Source organism: Triticum urartu, chromosome 4 (assembly GCF_003073215.2).
Source record: "Triticum urartu cultivar G1812 chromosome 4, Tu2.1, whole genome shotgun sequence".
Taxonomy (NCBI): Eukaryota; Viridiplantae; Streptophyta; class Magnoliopsida; order Poales; family Poaceae; genus Triticum; species Triticum urartu.
In genome coordinates this window covers 603562641-603581993 of record NC_053025.1, presented here as the reverse complement: position 1 = coordinate 603581993, position 19353 = coordinate 603562641, and the positions used below count along the sequence as shown (strand labels likewise).

Sequence of the window (19353 nt, the reverse complement as noted above, 5' to 3'; positions counted from 1 at the left end):
TATCATTTTCGAGCTTCTTCTTTAAAAAAAGTAGCATACCACTTCTTTGGCACATCTTGATAATTTAATAAACTCAATTATAAACTACAAACTACATACGGATGTATATAGACATATTTAGAATGTAGATTCACTTTTTTTTTAGAATGTAGATTCACTCATTTTGATCCGTATGTAGTCCATAGTGAAATATCTAAAAATACTTATATTTAGGAACGAAGGGGGTATCATTCTATGCTTTAGTGAATCGAGGAGGAAAGTGTTGTGCAGAGCCAGAAGCTTCTGTAGTCGAGATGTTCTTAATAATGGCACTGAAGGCCCCAAAAACATATTTGGACAGGTTTCTATCTGGGTAAAAAAACACAAAAGAAGAGCTTTTGCATGGTATTTGTTTCTCATGGACTTTCTTCTTGTCAAAAAATTCAAATCTAATGTACACTACATAAAACTTTACATGCTAGACTCTGAAACTTGTTAAAAGCAGTGTTGGTTTGGTTCTAGAAAAGCAAAGCAGTTCTCTAACCCTAATGCCGATTTTGTGCTTTTTCAAATAGAAGTAGTCAACCCTAAGGCTGATTATGTATTTTTCAAAGAAAGCTAAACTTCTAACTTTTAGTTAAGCTGACGTGCAAAAGAATAATGCATCCAAGAAACAAACAAAACTATAAAAAAATACTACAGAAATGAATTCTTTCATCCTCTTAAACTTCAGGCAAAGATGTAGATGATGACGATGTCAGAATAGTAACATGGCTTTTCACAATTATATAAATTTGTAAAGTTTCCCATATCTAAATTTCCATGATTAATTTATCCAGCTTGCTTACGAATTCTTCAATAGCCGAGCTCTATCACGCAGACCAAGCCCTTTTAATCCGTCTTCTTTAGCAATTAGGGTGATCCAACTACGATGCATTACTTGACAAGAGATCTTCAACAATTAGGATGATCCAACTACGATGCGGTAGCCGGCCCTAGCCTCTCATGGACTCTTGCTTCCAGTCTTTTTTTTGGGGGGGGGGGGGGGGGGGGGGGGGGATGTACCCCCCGCCTCTGCATCTGGGCGATGCATGCTGTCATTTTATTAATTATTCACAAAGTCCTTACAAGGTAATACATCAGTCTTGCTTCCAGTCTTGAGTGGCCATGAGACTAGAAGGCAAGTATTAGGGAGAAAATAGAGTGTAAAAGAGAACACCCGGGCAGTTGTTTGGATAGGGCAAAAATTACATATACATGTATCAGTGGAAATCGTTTAGACATATGAGTTGCTGGGATACTACTTTGTTGAGCGACATCAACACAGCTTGATTTTCTCAGACTACCTTCCGACTATAAAATGACACATGTGAAAATTCAATTTGATATGTAACTTGACATGTTGTAGCATATCTGCATACGCTTGTGTACAGTTAAACATCTCTTGATCCTTCTTTAATAAAGATATTAAAAAGAGAACACTGCTATTGAGCTACGAAAAAAAATTATAGAAGGAGAACATTGCGTATTACGAAAACAGTATAACAGAGCCACCTACGAGCCACCACAGCGATTTGATGTTGTCAACCGTCGGATTAGCATAGAAACGCCCCAGATTGTTCCGTTATTCACCCGCCCAGCGCCCAGCGTTTTCACTGCGTCAGCGACCTTAATCGGGCCGCTGCTCCGCATGTTGAGCTAAACGTGCTCTACTTAATGGGGCCCTTCAGAGGCCGAATGCGCGCAAAGGCCCATCCCATCCCAAGGGACCGCTCGTTCCCCGCAGCGGCGGCGCGCCTGCCTTCCCGCCCCGTCGCCATTCCTCCCGCTTCAGCGCTTCTCCAAGTGCATGTGGGCCTGAGCGCCTTCTCTTCTTCCTCCATAGGCTCTGACCAAGGACGATTACAGGAGGAAGACCATGGATAATCAGCCCATCAATTAATCGGCGCCGCCTGAAATTTCCGGTAGCGAAGAGGCTGGGTCGAGATCCAGCTTGTATTACGTTTCATTACTTTCATTTCCACCTTATTTCTCGTGTCTGACCTCCTGCTGTTCATCAGCGAAATTCCTTGCTTACATACTTATACTTGTTCAGGAATGAGGAGTCACCTGTTAGAATTTTCTCATGACAGTACACTAGTGCAGAACAGGGCAATAGCACCGGTTCGTAAGGCCCTTTAGTGCCGGTTTCGGAACCGGCACTAACATTTCGGCACTAAAGCCCCCCCCCCTTTAGTACCGGTTCAGCACGAACCGGTGCTAAAGGGCAACCACGTGGCACGAGCCAGCTTCGGAGGCCGGGAGCCCTTTAGTACCGGTTGGTAACACCAACCGGTACTAAAATGTTTAGGGGGTTTTTGGTTTTATGATTTCTTTTTCATTTAATTTTGTGTTTTCCATTTTAATTCTTTTTCGTTTGCTGGTATTTTACGGTACTACACATTGTACACGTTATGCATATATATATATATATATATATAGAATTTCTAGTAGAACCAATCATATATATATATCATCAATGTCTCACAAACCACCATATTAATTTACACATACACACATGTATAGCTATATACAATTTCTCCTACATATGCATGTTGCTTTCGGAGCCAGTGGCATTAGCCTAATTGGTGCCTTCGGAGCACGATGACAATTGGAAGTGGTTCATGACATGTTCGATGGGGGAGGTAGCGGGTAATAGTATTCTCCCTTCAGATTTATGACCTGGTCGAGCAAAAATCCCGCTATTTCCTCTTGAAGTGCTTCTACGCGCTCCGTTTCTAGGAGCTTGTCCCGCACCTCTTTGAACTGTTAAGAAGGAGATCAATATGCATGTGTATTAGTTGTGTGACTAGATATCGATAATGGTGTAAAAATTGTGAATAGTGTTCTGACAAGCGTACCCATTCCTGTCTTTGAGATCTGCTCCTTTCGGACGCCATCATGCGAATGTCCTCGCAAACGCAGTATGCACACAGATTAGTCCCCTGCGCCTGCTTCAGGGCCTGCTTCAGGGCCTTTATTACGAGAATGGAATTTAATTTGATCAGATAATAATTAATCAAGCATGATAATTAAAGAGATGGCAGCTAGCTAGCTAGTACTACTTAATTACTTACCTTGGATCGAAACCATTTCAGCTGTGGTTTCCATTCGCCTTCCGTGACGCTGATGAACCTTGCCCAAGCCCTGCCCGCCGACAAAGAAAATGAATAAAGGGGTTATTAAATAGTTCATATCATGAAATGACGAACTAAATAGGCCGAGATATATAGTTAATAATGATTGAAATTACCTGTTGACTATCCCATACAAGATGTTGTAGTCACTATTTGCTTTGAGTAGCGAGTCCAGTATTTCAACTGTTCCGGCGTCAACTTTAATGATACACAAGATCCAGTGAAATCTGCATGCACACACGTTTGCATGTTTTAATTAAGCGGGCATATGTAAGCAAAAACATGTAGCTAGCTAGTAGGCAAAAACAGAGAATTTGTAGTACAAGAAAGTGTGACTCACTCGAAGTTGTAAGGAAGTAGTATATCTTCATTGTATTTGAGGCACTTCAAGAACTCTAGCATGCTGTCCTCTACCTGCTTTTCATAATACTTGCTCATTTTCCATGTGTATTGATTAACGGTGTTTGGGTCAATGAACCCAATGCCATAGCGTCCACCTTTTCTCATTTCATACATCTTCATCCTGCATAATACCACAGAAAAGAATATAGTGAGGATAATTACAGGTAATGATTGATCAAAAGGATCACTACAGCTAGCTTGAGACTTCAATTACAGAAAGAAATCACTTACGGACAATAGCAACTGACGATAGATTTGTCGAGTGCGTCTTGATTGTATAACTGAAACAGTTCAGAATACTCAACGGCCACAACTTTCTCATGGTAGTAATTATCCTTCTTGACATACACCATGAGGGACTCTCGATCGGATCTCTTGGTAATGTCCATGTACCATTGATGCAATTCATACATTCTCGTTGGGAGCTTCTTGACATCTTCTGGCTTGACCAAAGGTTGGCCCCGGACATATTTCCATTTTATTTCCTCCTCTGTAATCACAGGCATGTCCTCGATCTCGAGGAGTTGTCCAACAGTGATCTTGAGTTCTTCAGCCTGCATTATATGCTCCTGGGTTATTACCACATCGCCCACCTCGGGAACGTAAACTGTTTGGCCACAATAATATTGGGCGCGCGTACTATCATGTTTTGTCGGCACAACAAGCGGGGGGGGTCGATTGCGCCGCCTGTTCTCCCAGCTGGGCAACGGTTTTCCCGCATTTTTCGACAACTGCTTGTTGTTTGCTCGAGCTCGAGCTCGCCTCCTTCTGTAGACGTTGTCGATGTAACTTCCTGATGTGGCGCTCATAGTCTGTGTCAACAGGCTTAGGAGCTGGTTGTTGAGCCATACGAATGAAGTGGTCAACTACTTCCACAGGCACTTTCTCCCTTGACGGCGGTGGCGGTTTCGGTCCAAAATGGGCGTCGACTTCTGCCCGCACTATGGCATTGGTTTGCTCCTCGGTCCTGTCGTAAGCCCTCACAGGAAGAGGAGTAGTGAGGTTTGGACCATATTTATATCGCTTGCCTCCGCCTGTACTTCCTGTACTATGACCTCGACTGGTACCGCTACGCACCATAGCTGCGGGGTGTCTCTTCTGCGATTGCTGACGCGGCGGAGACGGCTGACGGGGCTGAGTTGGACGAGGAGGAGTGGCCTGAAGCTGTGCCGGACTTGGAGGAGGAGTGGACGTCTGACGCTGTGTCGGACTTGGAGGAGGAGTGGCTTGACACTTTGCCGGACTTGGAGGAGGAGGAGTGGCCTCACGCGTTGGTGGACTTGGAGGAGCGGGAGTCTGCTGACTCGGTGGCGGACTTCGACGAGGAGTCGGGTGACGCGGTGTCGGTGGCCTTTGAAAAATGATGCAATCCTTTCTCCATAGGATGATACGATGTTTGGCATCTCCGAGTGTGTGCTCCTCATCACCTCCAGGAATGTCAAGCTCTAGCCCCGAATATTGGTCCACCACCTCATCAACCAAGACACGAGCATAGCCCGCTGGAATCGGGTTGCAATGGAAGGTTGCCTCGGGGGAATTTGAAAAAGCAACGGCGTCCGCCACCTTCATGGATATGTTCTTCATTTTGAAGTGTAGCTCGCAGTTAGTGTTCTCCGTGATGTCATTCACGGGGTATCTATCCAGCAGTACTGCATCGCCCGGGGCGGAACCCACGCTGCTTCTCGGCATGGATGGGGCGGTGGTATCCAATGCTGGATCATCCGCTAGCTGCTGCAGCTGCTGAGACCCCCTTTGCTGGCTAAGTGAGTCGATATGCTCCTGCTGCCGCTGGAATTTAGCTGCCAATTCCGCTTGACTTGCTTCTAGGCCTTGAAGGCGTTCATAGTCGAGCTTCCTTTGCTCCTCCTCCATCTTCCTCTTCTTCTCCTCCGCAATCTTCTTTCTCGCACGGGTTCTGTAGTCGGCGTTCCAGTCCGAAAACCCCTCATACCACGGAATAGCGCCCTTGCCTCGTGTTCTTCCCGGGTGTTCAGGATTTCCTAGGGCACGCGTAAGCTCGTCGTTCTCTCTGTTGGGCTGGAACACCCCCGATCGAGCCTCTTCTATTGCAACAAGTAGCGCATCGTCGGCTCCGTTCAGACATGCCTTCGTCAAAACATTGCCTGTCTTCGGGTCCAACTCCCCCCCATGCGCATAGAACCAAGTCCTGCACCTGGGGGGCCAGCTCTTACTAACCGGAGTGACACCTGCATCCTCCATCTCTTTCTCAGACTTATCCCACTTAGGCATTGCCACCGCGTAGCCACCTGGCCCCAGCTTATGGAACTTATCCTTTTTTTCGGCATTCTTCTTGTTTATTCTCGACCGTTCCTTAGCTATTTCTGAATCCTTGAATTTCACGAAATCGTCCCAATGAGCACTTTGATTCTCTAGTATCCCCTCGAATACTGGAGTCTTCCTTCCTCCCTTGACGTACTTCTCCCACGTCATTCTCTTGTGGTTCTTGAATGCAACCGCCATCTTCCTAAAAGCAGCGTCCTTGACTTTCCGCACGTCTGCTTCTGTGAAATTATCTGGTAGGGTGAAATGTTCCATGAGAGTATCCCAAAGCAGATTTTTTTGATTCTCGTTGACAAAAGTAACATCTGGACGTGGATTTGCTGGCTTTCTCCATTCTTGAAGGGAGATCGGGAGTTGGTCCTTCACAAGAACTCTGCACTGACGAACGAACTTGTCCGCAATCTTCTTAGGCGCTAATGGTTCGCCATTAGGTCTGATTGCCTCGATATTGTACTTTACGCCCTCCTTCAACTTTTTGTTCGGGCCTCGTTTCGTCCTTTTGCCTGAAGATTTGCTCGATCCGGATGGCTGAAAGAAGAAAGATCGATTCGTTAATATATCTTCAACTCATTTAAAACATGCGATGATCACCAGATTCCTGCTTATATAAATATATATACCTCGCTGGTGTTTATTGTTTCAGGATCAACATGTTCTTCGTCGTAGTTCATGACTTCATCTTCTCGGTCGTCGCGATCGAATATCATATCACCCTCTCCGGTGTTGTTTAGAAATTCGGAGCCGTCAAAATCTTCTTCATTCTGATCATCATCTGGCCCGTGTATGATATCGAGCATGGTCTGTTCTCTCTCTCTGTCGGTATTGTCCGCCATAGCTTTTATTTAACTATGCCAAAAGAAATATAAAACAATTTAGTATAATCTCGAATAATAGATATAATCTCGAATACATCGTCTCGAATAATAGATATAATCTCGAATACATCATCTCGAATAATAGATATAATATTGAATACATCACTAGCTAGCTAGCTAGCAAGCTAATAAAGATCGAATAGTACAGAGTAATCTAGGCCACTCGCGATTCCTGAGGTGCGGGCGGTGGACACCCAAAGAGAAGGAACCATCACTGGTTCATAGCTCGGGTGATCTCCCCAAAGAACCTGCCAGGTATTGGAGAACCTGACGTCCATAGCAGCCATGTAGCGATGGACGTGCTCGTCCTCCTCCCTGACACGGCGACGTACCACCTCCGGCGGGGCCGGCTCCCTCCGCACCGAAAGTGGCCCACGTGAATGCCACCAAAGGAGATGACGGTCGACGACGGGACCCGGGGTCGGGTTCCTCACCAAGCGTCGCGCCCCTGAAGGTAGCACCTCCCAGTGCCAGCCCGACGGAGCCCAGTCCCTGACATGGGTCCTCTGAAGCAGGACGTCGTCGCGGACGTGTCGACGGCGAGGATGCGGGCCGGGCATCGTCGACAACAAAATACTATATGCCGCAAAAGTAAAGTAACATTTTTTAAATGATGGATTGTGATGATTTCATATATGCAAATTCTAAATTTTATAACTAAAAATATAAGAAACTAAAAAAACATCGATCATCGTCTAACAATTTGAAATTAATCTAATTCATCTAGCTAGCTAAAACTAACATTTCCAAAATTTCTAACATTTCTATATAACTAACATTTCTATAACATTTGACATTATATATATTATAACTAACATTTCTACATACTATTTGACATTAATCTAATCTAATTAATTAATTCATCTAAAACTTTGTATGAAAAACAGAGAAACAGAAAAAACTAAAAGCTAAAAACAGAAAAATTGTGTGTGTGTGCACGTCTAGTGTGTGTGTAGTGTGTGTGTGTGCATGTAGTGTGTGTGTGTGCGCGCGCGCGTGTGTGCGCTACGGTCGGCGCCGGCATGCGCTACGATGGATTGGAGGGAGGAGAGGGGCCGGAGGAGGGGCTCACAGCGCGCGCGGGCAAGGTCGAGGTGACGGCGACGGCGAGGGCGAGGTCGATCCAAAGGCGACGGCGACGGCGAAGCGAGGGGATCGGCGACCGGGACGGCGACGGGGGTGCCGCGGAGTCGACGGGGACGACGCGACGAGGACGGGGGCGTCGCGGAGTCGACGGGGACGGCGCGACGGGGACGGCGCGACGGGGGCGGCGACGGCGCGACGGGGGCGGCGGCAGAGAGAAGTGGGAGATGAGAAACTGAAAATTTTCGAAGTGTTTCTTATATAGGGGACACCTTTAGTACCGGTTGGAGCCACCAACCGGTACTAAAGGCTTGTTTTGGCCAGGCCAAGCGGGGGGGGGGGGGAGCACCCCCCTTTAGTACCGGTTCCTGGCTCCAACCGGTACTAAAGGCCCCCCCCTTTAGTACCGGTTGGTGCCACGACCCGGTACTAAAGGGGGGTGCGCTGCCAGGCGAGGGGCGCAGAAGTTTAGTCCCACCTCGCTAGCCGAAGGGCGCTCACACCTGCTTATAAGCCCCGCCGCCGCTGCTGTCTCGAGCTCCTCTCTAAAGCAGGCCTTCTGGGCCTACCTCTGCTACTCTGCCCTGTGGGGCCTATTGGGCTTGCGGGCCTGCATCCTGGCCCAACAACAGGTTGGGTTTCTAGTCGTATGCAGGCCGCTGTGGCCCGGTAGGTGGGCTTTTTTCATTTAGTTTTTTCTTTTCTGCTTTATTTATTTTGTTTTATTTATTTTTAGTTGTTTTTTGCTGTATTTAGAGTTTCTTTGTGAATATTTTTGATAGTTTTTAGAAACTTTCAGTTAGTGCCGGTAGTTTTTAAATTTGAATAGTTTAAATTTTGAATTATTTGAAATTTGTGTGAATCACTAGTTTGTGAATAACTTAACTTTAAAAATACATTTTCCTGTGATTCTTTTTTCTTATGTTTAATATTAGTGTGTTTTATCATTATATTCAATTTGGTAATGCTTAAGTTATTTAAAAATGAAATGTCTTTGTAACGGATGAGTTTTCGTCCGAAACCCTGATACTTCGAAACAGATTGTCCATTTTGTACACGAAGTGCATCCAGTTTTTGCGGTAACCCTCTCTACTTTTTTGCACATGCTATGTGGGTGAAATTATGATACCATGCCAACTTTCATCCTTTTCTGAGTTCATTTGAAATGCTTTTCAATTTCAGGGTCATTTAGCTGAAAAAATCAATAAATGCATGAAAGAATTTGCTTGCACATAAAATTTCTTCGCGTTTCAAATGCCAAAACACATAACTAGCTACCCTAACTATTACAGAGATTCCCTCCTGGGTGTGAAACATAGAAGAAAGTGATGATAGCTAAGCCGATCACATCCCAGATCTTTGGGTGTGAAACTTTTTCTTCGCGTGTGTCCCTTTGCGTCGTAGCCATGGAAAATCTTCATCATTTAACGGGATGCTCGGGTCAATATTCACTGTGAATGGAGCAATTTCATCAAACTTTTAATAATCTTCTAACTTGTCTGTCTTGTCATCCACTCCCACGATGTTTTTCTTCCCAGAAAGAACTATGTGCCGCTTTGACTCATCGTACGATGCATTCGCTTCCTTATCTTTTCTTTTATTGGCTTGGTAGACATGTCCTTCACATAGAAAACCTGTGCCACATCATTGGCTAGGACGAATGGTTCGTTTGCATACGCAAGATTGTTGAGATCCACTGTTGTCATTCCGTACTGCGGGTCTTCCGTTACCCCGCCTCGTGTCATATTGACCCATTTGCACCGAAACAAAGGGACCTTCAAACCACGTCGATAGTCAAGTTCCCATATGTCCTGTATATAACCATAATATGTTTCCTTTCCCGTCTTGGTTTCTGCATCAAAGCGGACACCACTGTTTTGGTTGGTGCTCTTCTTATCTTGGGCGATCGTGTAAAATGTATTACCATTTATCTCGTACCCTTTGAAAGTCATTATATTCGAAGATGGTAACTGGGACAGCAAGTACATGTCATCTTCAATAGAGGTGTCATGCATGGTACGTGCTTGCAACCAGCTGGCGAAACTCCTGGTTTGTTCACGTGTAATCCAGTCATCAGACCGCTCCAGGTGTTTAGAGCGTAGCAAATTCTTGTGTTCATCCATATACGGAGCCACCAAGGCGGAATTCTGTATAACTGTGTAGTGTGCTTTAGTGAGAGAATGTCCGTCCATACATATTATTTGTTCCCCTCCTAGCGTGCCTTTTCCATCCAGTCTGCCCTTATGCCGCGATTCAGGAACACCAATCGGCTTAAGGTCAGGAATAAAGTCAATACAAAACTCAATGACCTCCTCATTTTGACGGCCCTTGGAGATGCTTCCTTCTGGCCTAGCACGGTTATGAACATATTTCTTTAAGACTCCCATGAACCTCTCAAAGGGGAACATATTGTGTAGAAATACAGGACCCAAAATGTTAATCTCTTCGCATAGGTGAACTAGGACGTGCGTCATGATGTTGAAGAAGGATGGTGGGAACACCAACTCGAAACTGACAAGACATTGCACCAAATCATTCTGTAACCTTGGTATGATTTCTGGATCAATTACCTTCTGAGAGATTGCATTGAGAAATGCACATAGCTTCACAATGGCTAATCGAACGTTTTCCGGTAAAAGCCCCCTCAATGCAACCGGAAGCAGTTGCGTCATAATCACGTGGCAGTCATGAGACTTTAGGTTCTGGAACTTTTTCTCTGCCATGTTTATTATTCCCTTTATATTCGACGAGAAGCCAGACGATACCTTAATACTGAGCAGGCATTCAAAGAATATTTCCTTCTCTTCTTTGGTAAGAGCGTAGCTTGCATGACCCTGATGTATGCCGTCTTTTCCGTGCATACGTTGCTGGTCCTCCCGTGCCTCAGGTGTATCTTTTGTCTTCCCATACACGCCCAAGAAGCCAAGCAGGGTCACACAAAGATTCTTCGTCACGTGCATCACGTCGATTGCGGAGCGGACCTCGAGGTCTTTCCAATAGGGCAGGTCCCAAAATATAGATTTCTTCTTCCACATGGGTGCGCGTCCGTCAGCGTCATTCGGAACAGGTTGTCCACCAGGACCCTTTCCAAAGACCACCTTCAAATCCTTGACCATATCATCTACATCAGCACCAGTACGGTGGCGAGGCTTCGTCCGGTGATCTGCCTCACCTTTGAAATGCTTGCCTTTCTTTCTTACGAGATGCCTGCTCGGAAGAAATCGACGATGTCCCAGGTACACATTCTTCTTACAATTAGCCAAATATATACTGTCGGTATCGTCCAAACAGTGCGTGCATGCGCGGTATCCCTTGTTTGTCTGTCCTGAAAGGTTACTGAGAGTAGGCCAATCATTGATGGTCACGAACAACAACGCCTTCAGGTCAAATTCTTCCCCCATGTGCTCATCCCACGCACGTACACCTGTTCCATTCCACAGTTGTAAGAGTTCTTCAACTAATGGCCTTAGGTACACATCAATGTCGTTGCCAGGTTGCTTAGGGCCTTGGATGAGCACTGGCATCATAATGAACTTCCGCTTCATGCACAACCAAGGAGGAAGGTTATACAAACATAGAGTCACAGGCCAGGTGCTATGGTTGCTGCTCTGCTCCCCAAAAGGATTAATGCCATCTGCGCTTAGACCAAACCATACGCTCCTTGCATCATCTGCAAACTCCTTCCCGTACTTTCTTTCGATTTTTCTCCACTGCGACCCGTCAGCGGGTACTCTCAACTTTCCGTCTTTCTTACGGTCTTCTTTGTGCCATCGCATCGCCTTGGCATGCTCTTTGTTTTGGAACAAACGTTTCAACCGTGGTATTATAGGAGCATACCACATCACCTTGGCAGGAATCTTCTTCCTGGGGCGCCGGCCCTCGACATCACCAGGGTCATCGCGGCAGATCTTATAGCGCAATGCACCACATACCGGGCAAGCGTTCAAATCCTCGTACTCACCGCGGTAGAGGATGCAATCATTAGGGCATGCATGTATCTTCTGCACCTCTAACCCTAGAGGGCAGACAACCTTCTTTGCTTCGTACGTACTCTCGGGCAATTCGTTGTCCTTTGGAAGCATATCCTTTATCATTACCAGCAACTTTCCAAATCCCTTGTCAGATACACCATTCTCTGCCTTCCATTGCAGCAATTCCAGTGTGGTGCCCAGCTTTTTCTTGTCACCTATGCAATTCGGGTACAACAACTTTTTGTGATCCTCTAGCATGCGCTGCAACTTCTTCTTCTCCAAATCACTTGCGCAGTTTCTCTTTGCATCGACAATGGCCCGACCTAGATCATCAACGGGCTCATCTGATGCCTCTTCTTCAGCTTCTTCCCGCATTGCCGGCTCAGTTTCTTCCCGCATTACCGGCTCAGCTTCTTCCCCCATTGTTGTATCATCGTATTCAGGGAACCCATGGCCAGGATAGCTGTCGTCGTCCTCTTCTTCTTCATTGTCTTCCATCATAACCCCTCTTTCTCCGTGCTTGGTCCAAACATTATAATGGGGCATGAAACCGGTCTTAAATAAGTGGACGTGAATGGTTCTTGACGTAGAGTAATTGTGACCATTCTTACAGCGAGCACATGGACAAGGCATAAAACCATCCGCCCGCTTGTTTGCCTCAGCCGCAAGCAGAAAAGTACGCACGCCCTCAACGAACTGGGGAGACCATCGGTCATCGTACATCCATTGCCGGCTCATCTTCATTACACAACACCGAATAGACCAAATCAATACAAGTTCATACATAAAGTTCATACAACACTTAAATGCAACAAACAAATAATTCTCTAGCTAAAGCATTTAAATGCAACAACAAATACGATCAAGATCGCAACTAAGGTAACAATGGATCCAACAGCATAATGATACCAAGCCTCACTATCGATGGCATATTTTCTAATCTTTCTAATCTTCAAGCGCATTTTCTCCATCTTGATCTTGTGATCATCGACGACATCGGCAACATGCAACTCCAATTCCATCTTCTCCCCCTCAATTCTTTTCAATTTTTCTTTCAAGTACTCGTTTTCTCTTTCAACTAAATTTAACCTCTCGGCAATAAGGTCGGTTGGAATTTCAGGTTCAGATACCTCCTAGAAAAAATTTCTATGTCAACTTGATGGGCATAATTTGTCATAAACACAAAATGCAACTAGTTTTAAAAGAGAATATACATACCACATCCGAATCATAACAAGGACTAGGGCCGACGGGGACGGATATCAAAACCATGGCACTATATGTATAACAAACAACGTACGGGTAAGATAATTATACGAGTAACTATATATCCAAATCACACACATCAATTTTTATATAAAATTTCATGAACAAGAGGCTCACCACAAGGTGGTGCCGGCGACGGGACGGTGCGGGCGATCGACGGTGGCTACGATGGAGATTTAGAAGGCACTAAGTAAACCACACCTACATATGCAAACTAAGTGTTATTTTTGACCTCAAATTGCATATAAATCAAATACTAGCATATATATATATATATATCCTCCCAAATTACTAAACTCACTAATTAATCACTATATAAACCAATGCAAGAGCTAATCTAGCAATGAGAGATGAAAGAACAAAGTTGCTAACCTTTGTGATCATTTGAATGGATGAGGGCCTTCAAATCTTGACAAATTTTAGGCAAATTTTGTGATGAACTCGAGAGGAAGAAGGGAAGAACAGAGGAGAGGGCCGGAGAGGGGAAAGGGGGAAGAACAGAGTGCTGGTGGACGAAGGGTTTATATAGTACGACCTTTAGTACCGGTTCGTGCCAAGAACCGGTACTAAAGGGGCTGGACTGTCTGACAACATCCTGCCACCACTCTCATTAGTACCGGTTCGTGGCACGAACCGGTGCTAAAGGTTCGCCACGAACCTTCGCCACGAACCGGTACTAATGAAAGCGGCCCGGCTAGCCGTTGGAACCGGCACTAATGTATACATTAGTGCCGGCTCAAATACAAACCGGCACTAATGTGCTTCACGATTGACCCTTTTTCTACTAGTGGTAATTACCGGGTGTCAGATCAGAGCTTCATTTGCAGAAAAGGCTTCCGGACCGGTGCTTCTTCTTTCTCCTCCTAATTTTTAATCCTTTGCACCTTTTAACTTGCTGTGTATTGTGGGCTATCTCTTCACTTTTTATTCCAGTCGCCGTATCCTTTTCTGTCGTCGGCTGTCCTCTATTTTTTAGTGTTCCTATTTCATCTGTGCCACACGGCATACCCCACGAGCATAAAACGCCTAAACATTCTCGAGTACACGATCAAGGACAAGGAGCCGATGACTGTTTGAGTCTAATAAAATATATTTTCTTTCTAGCAGGTTCTAGCACGGCTTGATCTATCTGCATCGCAGCAGCAGAATAACACTTTCACACAGTTAAGGGTATACATTCACACTGTCACCATATACATTCAGTAAGTTATTGTGCCTGGTTTTGTATGCTTGAACTAGAAAGTATCAACCCAACACGAGATGTCTAGGTCTCAGAAGCAACCAAGTCAAAATGCTTCTCTTTGTTGTTGTGATCCGGTTTTTTTGTAACGGGAAAGAAAGAGCCCCTTGTTGCTCACAAGGCCAAGGATCATAATAAACAGATGGATGAATACATACAATTATTTTCTTTTTCCTAGATCTAGCATCTTGTTCACCAAAGGCCTCATCTTGGTATTGTCCTCCTTCAAGTGCTATCATTATTCTAGCAGAGGTATTAGCAAGTGACTCTGGATCATTCCACCTTCAAAAAGATCTGCCACTGACCTGAATACACATGCTGAAGACGGGGGGAGATAACTCAAATTTGTTTCATGTTTCAAGCCCATGGATTTCCCAAATTGACATTCCTAATAGGATGCCCTGTAACTAACTCTAATACCTCCAACAAGATCTCCTCGTGCTCTTGGAGAACACCGATGGTGCAAGTGAGTGATGCACGCCAGCGATGACCACGTTAGTCATCGATCCGTTTCATAATTTGAATTATTCAAAATTATCATCCCAAATCCACATTCAACACTGTAATTTTGAACCTTTCAATTTTCTTTAATTTTTTCAATGACTAAATTTGCTTAAATATTTTGTTCTTTTGTTAATATTGGCGGGCGCCTTGCCGCCTAGTGACCTATGAAATCTGCTTTTTTTAGAAGAAATGAAATCTGCTAAGTATAACTCCCAGGGCAGAGCCAGGCTAGCGCTGGGCCCCGGGCCTGCCTCGTTGCTACAGTGATCTACAGTAGCAAAAACCACTATGGTTGTTAGCATGTACCATACGTCTGTTGTATTCTATTGCTTATGTACTCATGGTAGCTCCTACTCTTTAGGATCGGAGTACTCGTCCGGGCCTGCGTGCCACCTAGATCGGGCCACTCATGTAACTGCATGTATATATTGTACTGTTGTTGATCAAGGAAATACACAGAGAGCATATTCACACTCCAACTTGGTATCAGCGACCAGGCCATCGCTCCCCGCTCCGTCGCCTGCCATGGCCACTGAGCACGGCTCTTCCTCCGTCGTGACGAGCTTCGCCACCTCGCCCAGTTCCCTCTCTTCCTCCTGCTCTGCGACTCCCACCGCCGGCACCACTCCCACCACCGCTACTGCTACCTCGCCGTCCTTCGTCTTCGGCACCACCGGCCCCTCCGCCTCGACCGGCTCTCAGTTCGCGCCCCTCTTCTCCTCCCAGCACCAGCCGCCGCCTCCGCCGCCGACGACCCCCCTCGCAACCCTATCCTTCAAGATCAGATCTCCAACCACATCTGGTTTCTCCTCGACCCCGCTGAACACAACTTTCACAAGTGGAAATCCTTCCTTCTCATGGTTCTCGTCTGTTATGGCGTGACCTATCTCATCGAGCATCCACCACCACCCAACGCCGACGACCAATACCGTGAGCTTGATACCCATGTCGCCCTGGGGATGTATGCCACCCTTGCGGACTCCATCATCGATCATGTCATCGGTGCCACCACCACCTACGAGCTCTGGACTCGGATCAACGCTTTCTTCCTCGCCAATCGCGCTGCGCAATACATGCTGCTCAACCGTCAGTATCGCAATCTCAAGCAGGGGGACCTCTCGGTTTCCGAATATGCGCGCCGTATGCGGCTGCTCACCGCTGGCCTCACCGACATCGACCACGCCGTCACCGAGGTGGATCTCACCACCCAGTTTCTGCACGGCATCGACAAGCGCCTCGACACCATCCGCGTCGTGCTCGGCGACACTGTCCCTCTGCCCCCGTTCGAGATGGTCTTCTCCCGCCTCAAACTAGCGGAGGAGAATCTGGCTCAGCGTACTGCCGACAAGAGCGCCACGATCCTCGCCGTCACCAGCGGCGGTGCCGCTCCTGGGGGCTCCTCCGGCCAGCAGCAGGTCACCACCGAGCGCGCCTCCCGCTCGGGCGATCGCGGCAACCGCACCAACGGCCAGCAGCAGGGCCGCGGCTCCGGCTCTCGCCAGGACAACGGCGATCGCGGCCGTGGATGTGGTCGTGGTCGTGAACGTGGTGACCACGGCAGCCGCGCCAACAACTTCACCGCACCGGCGTGTTGGGGAACGTAGTAATTTCAAAATTTTCCTACGCACACGCAAGATCATAGTGATGCATAGCAACGAGAGAGGAGAGTGTAGTCTACGTACCCTTGTAGACCGAAAGCGGAAGCGTTATGACAACGCGGTTGATGTAGTCGTACGTCTTCACGGCCCGACCGATCAAGCACCGAAACTACGGCACCTCCGAGTTCTAACACACGTTCAGCTCGATGACGATCCCCGGACTCCGATCCAGCAAAGTGTCGGGGAAGAGTTCTGTCAGCACGACGGCGTGGTGACGATCTTGATGTTCTACCGTCGCAGGGCTTCGCCTAAGCACCGCTACAATATTATCGAGGATTGTGGTGGAGGGGGGCGCCGCACACGACTAAGAGATCTCAAGGATCAATTGTTGTGTCTAGAGGTGCCCCCTGCCCCCGTATATAAAGGAGCAAGGGGGAGGAGGCCGGCCCTAGGAGGGGCGCGCCAGGGAGTAGGATTCCTACTCCTAGTTGGAGTAAGTTTCCTCCTTTCCTAGTCCAACTAGGAGAAGGGGGAAAGGGGGGAAGAGGGGAAGGAAGGGAGAGAGGGGCCGCGCCCCAAACCCCTTGTCCAATTCGGACTGGGCTTGGGAGGGGCGCGCGTCACCTCCTGGTCCTTCCCACTAAGGCCCATTAAGGCCCATTGCTTCTTCCTCGTATTCCCGTAACTCCCCGGTACCTCCGAAAATACCCGAATCACTCGGAACCTTTCCGATGTCCGAATATAGTCGTCCAATATATCGATCTTTATGTCTCGACCATTTCGAGACTCCTCGTCATGTCCCCGATCTCATCCGGGACTCCAAACTCCTTCGGTACATCAAAACTCATAAACTCATAATATAACTGTCATCGAAACCTTAAGCGTGCGGACCCTACGAGTTCGAGAACAATGTAGACATGACCGAGACACATCTCCGGTCAATAACCAATAGCGGAACCTGGATGCTCATATTGGCTCCCACATATTCTACGAAGATCTTTATCGGTCAGACCGCATAACAACATACGTTGTTCCCTTTGTCATCGGTATGTTACTTGCCCGAGATTCGATCGTCGGTATCTTAATACCTAGTTCAATCTCGTTACCGGCAAGTCTCTTTACTCGTTCCATAATACATCATCTCACAACTAACTCATTAGTTGCAATGCTTGCAAGGCTTATGTGATGTGCATTACCGAGAGGGCCCAGAGATACTTCTTCGACAATCGGAGTGACAAATCCTAATCTCGAAATACGCCAACCCAACATGTACCTTTGGAGACACCTGTAGAGCTCCTTTATAATCACCCAGTTACGTTGTGACGTTTGGTAGCACACAAAGTGTTCCTCCGGCAAACGGGAATTGCATAATCTCATAGTCATAGGAACATGTATAAGTCATGAAGAAAGCAATAGCAACATACTAAATGATCGGGTGTTAAGCTAATGGAATGGGTCATGTCAATCACATCATTCTTCTAATGATGTGATCCCGTTAATCAAATAACAACTCTTTTGTTTATGGTTAGGAAACATAACCATCTTCGATTAACGAGCTAGTCAAGTAGAGGCATACTAGTGACACTCTGTTTGTCTATGTATTCACACATGTATTATGTTTCCGGTTAATACAATTCTAGCATGAATAATAAACATTTATCATGATATAAGGAAATAAATAATAACTTTATTATTGCCTCTAGGGCATATTTCCTTCAGTCTCCCACTTGCACTAGAGTCAATAATCTAGTTCACATCGCCATGTGATTCAACACTAAGAGTTCACATCACCATGTGATTAACACTCATAGTTCACATCGTCATGTGACCTATACCCAAAGGGTTTACTAGAGTCAGTAATCTAGTTCACATCGTTTATGTGATTAACACCCAAAGAGTACTAAGGTGTGATCATGTTTTGCTTGTGAGATAATTTTAGTCAACGGGTCTGTCACATACAGATCCGTAAGTATTTTGCAAATTCTATGTCTACAATGCTCTGCACGGAGCTACTCTAGCTAATTGCTCCCACTTTCAATATGTATCTAGATCGAGACTTAGAGTCATCCAGATCTGTGTCAAAACTTGCATCGACGTAACTTTTTACGACGAACCTTTTGTCACCTCCATAATCAAGAAATATTTCCTTATTCCACTAAGGATAATTTTGACCAATGTCCAGTGATCTACTCTTATATCACTTGTACTCCCTTTCTTAACACAGTGTAGGGTATACAATAGATCTGGTACACAGCATGGCATACTTTATAGAACCTATGGCTGAGGCATAGGGAATGACTTTCATTCTCTTTCTATCTTCTGCCGTGGTCGGGCTTTGAGTCTTACTCAATTTCACACCTTGTAACACAGCCAAGAACTCTTTCTTTGACTGTTCCATTTTTGAACTACTTCAAAAAATTGTCAAGGTATGTACTCATTGAAAAAACTTATCAAGCGTCTTGATCTATCTCTATAGATCTTGATGCTTAATATGTAAGCAGCTTCATCGAGGTCTTTTTTTGAAAAACTTCTTTCAAAACACTCCTTTATGCTTTGCAGAATAATTCTACATTATTTCCGATCAACAATATGTCATTCACATATACTTATCAGAAATGTTGTAGTGCTCCCACTCACTTTCTTGTAAATACAGGCTTCACCGCAAGTCTGTATAAAACTATATGCTTTGATCAACTTATCAAAGCGTATATTCCAACTCCGAGATGCTTGCACTAGTCCATAGATGGATCGTTGGAGCTTGCATATTTTGTTAACACCTTTAGGGTTGACAAAACCTTCTGGTTGCATCATATACAACTCTTCTTTAAGAAATCCATTAAGGATTGCAGTTTTGTTATCCATTTGCCAGATTTCATAAAATGCGGCAATTGCTAACATGATTCGGACAGACTTTAAGCATCGATACAAGTGAGAAAATCTCATCGTAGTCAACACCTT

At 45.8% G+C, this 19353-nt stretch overlaps 1 pseudogene; it reads right to left on the bottom strand.

Annotated features, from left to right (window-relative positions):
* Window positions 1-9190: 9190 nt before the first annotated feature.
* On the bottom strand, window positions 9191-12525 carry LOC125554464 (annotated as a pseudogene).
* Window positions 12526-19353: the final 6828 nt, after the last annotated feature.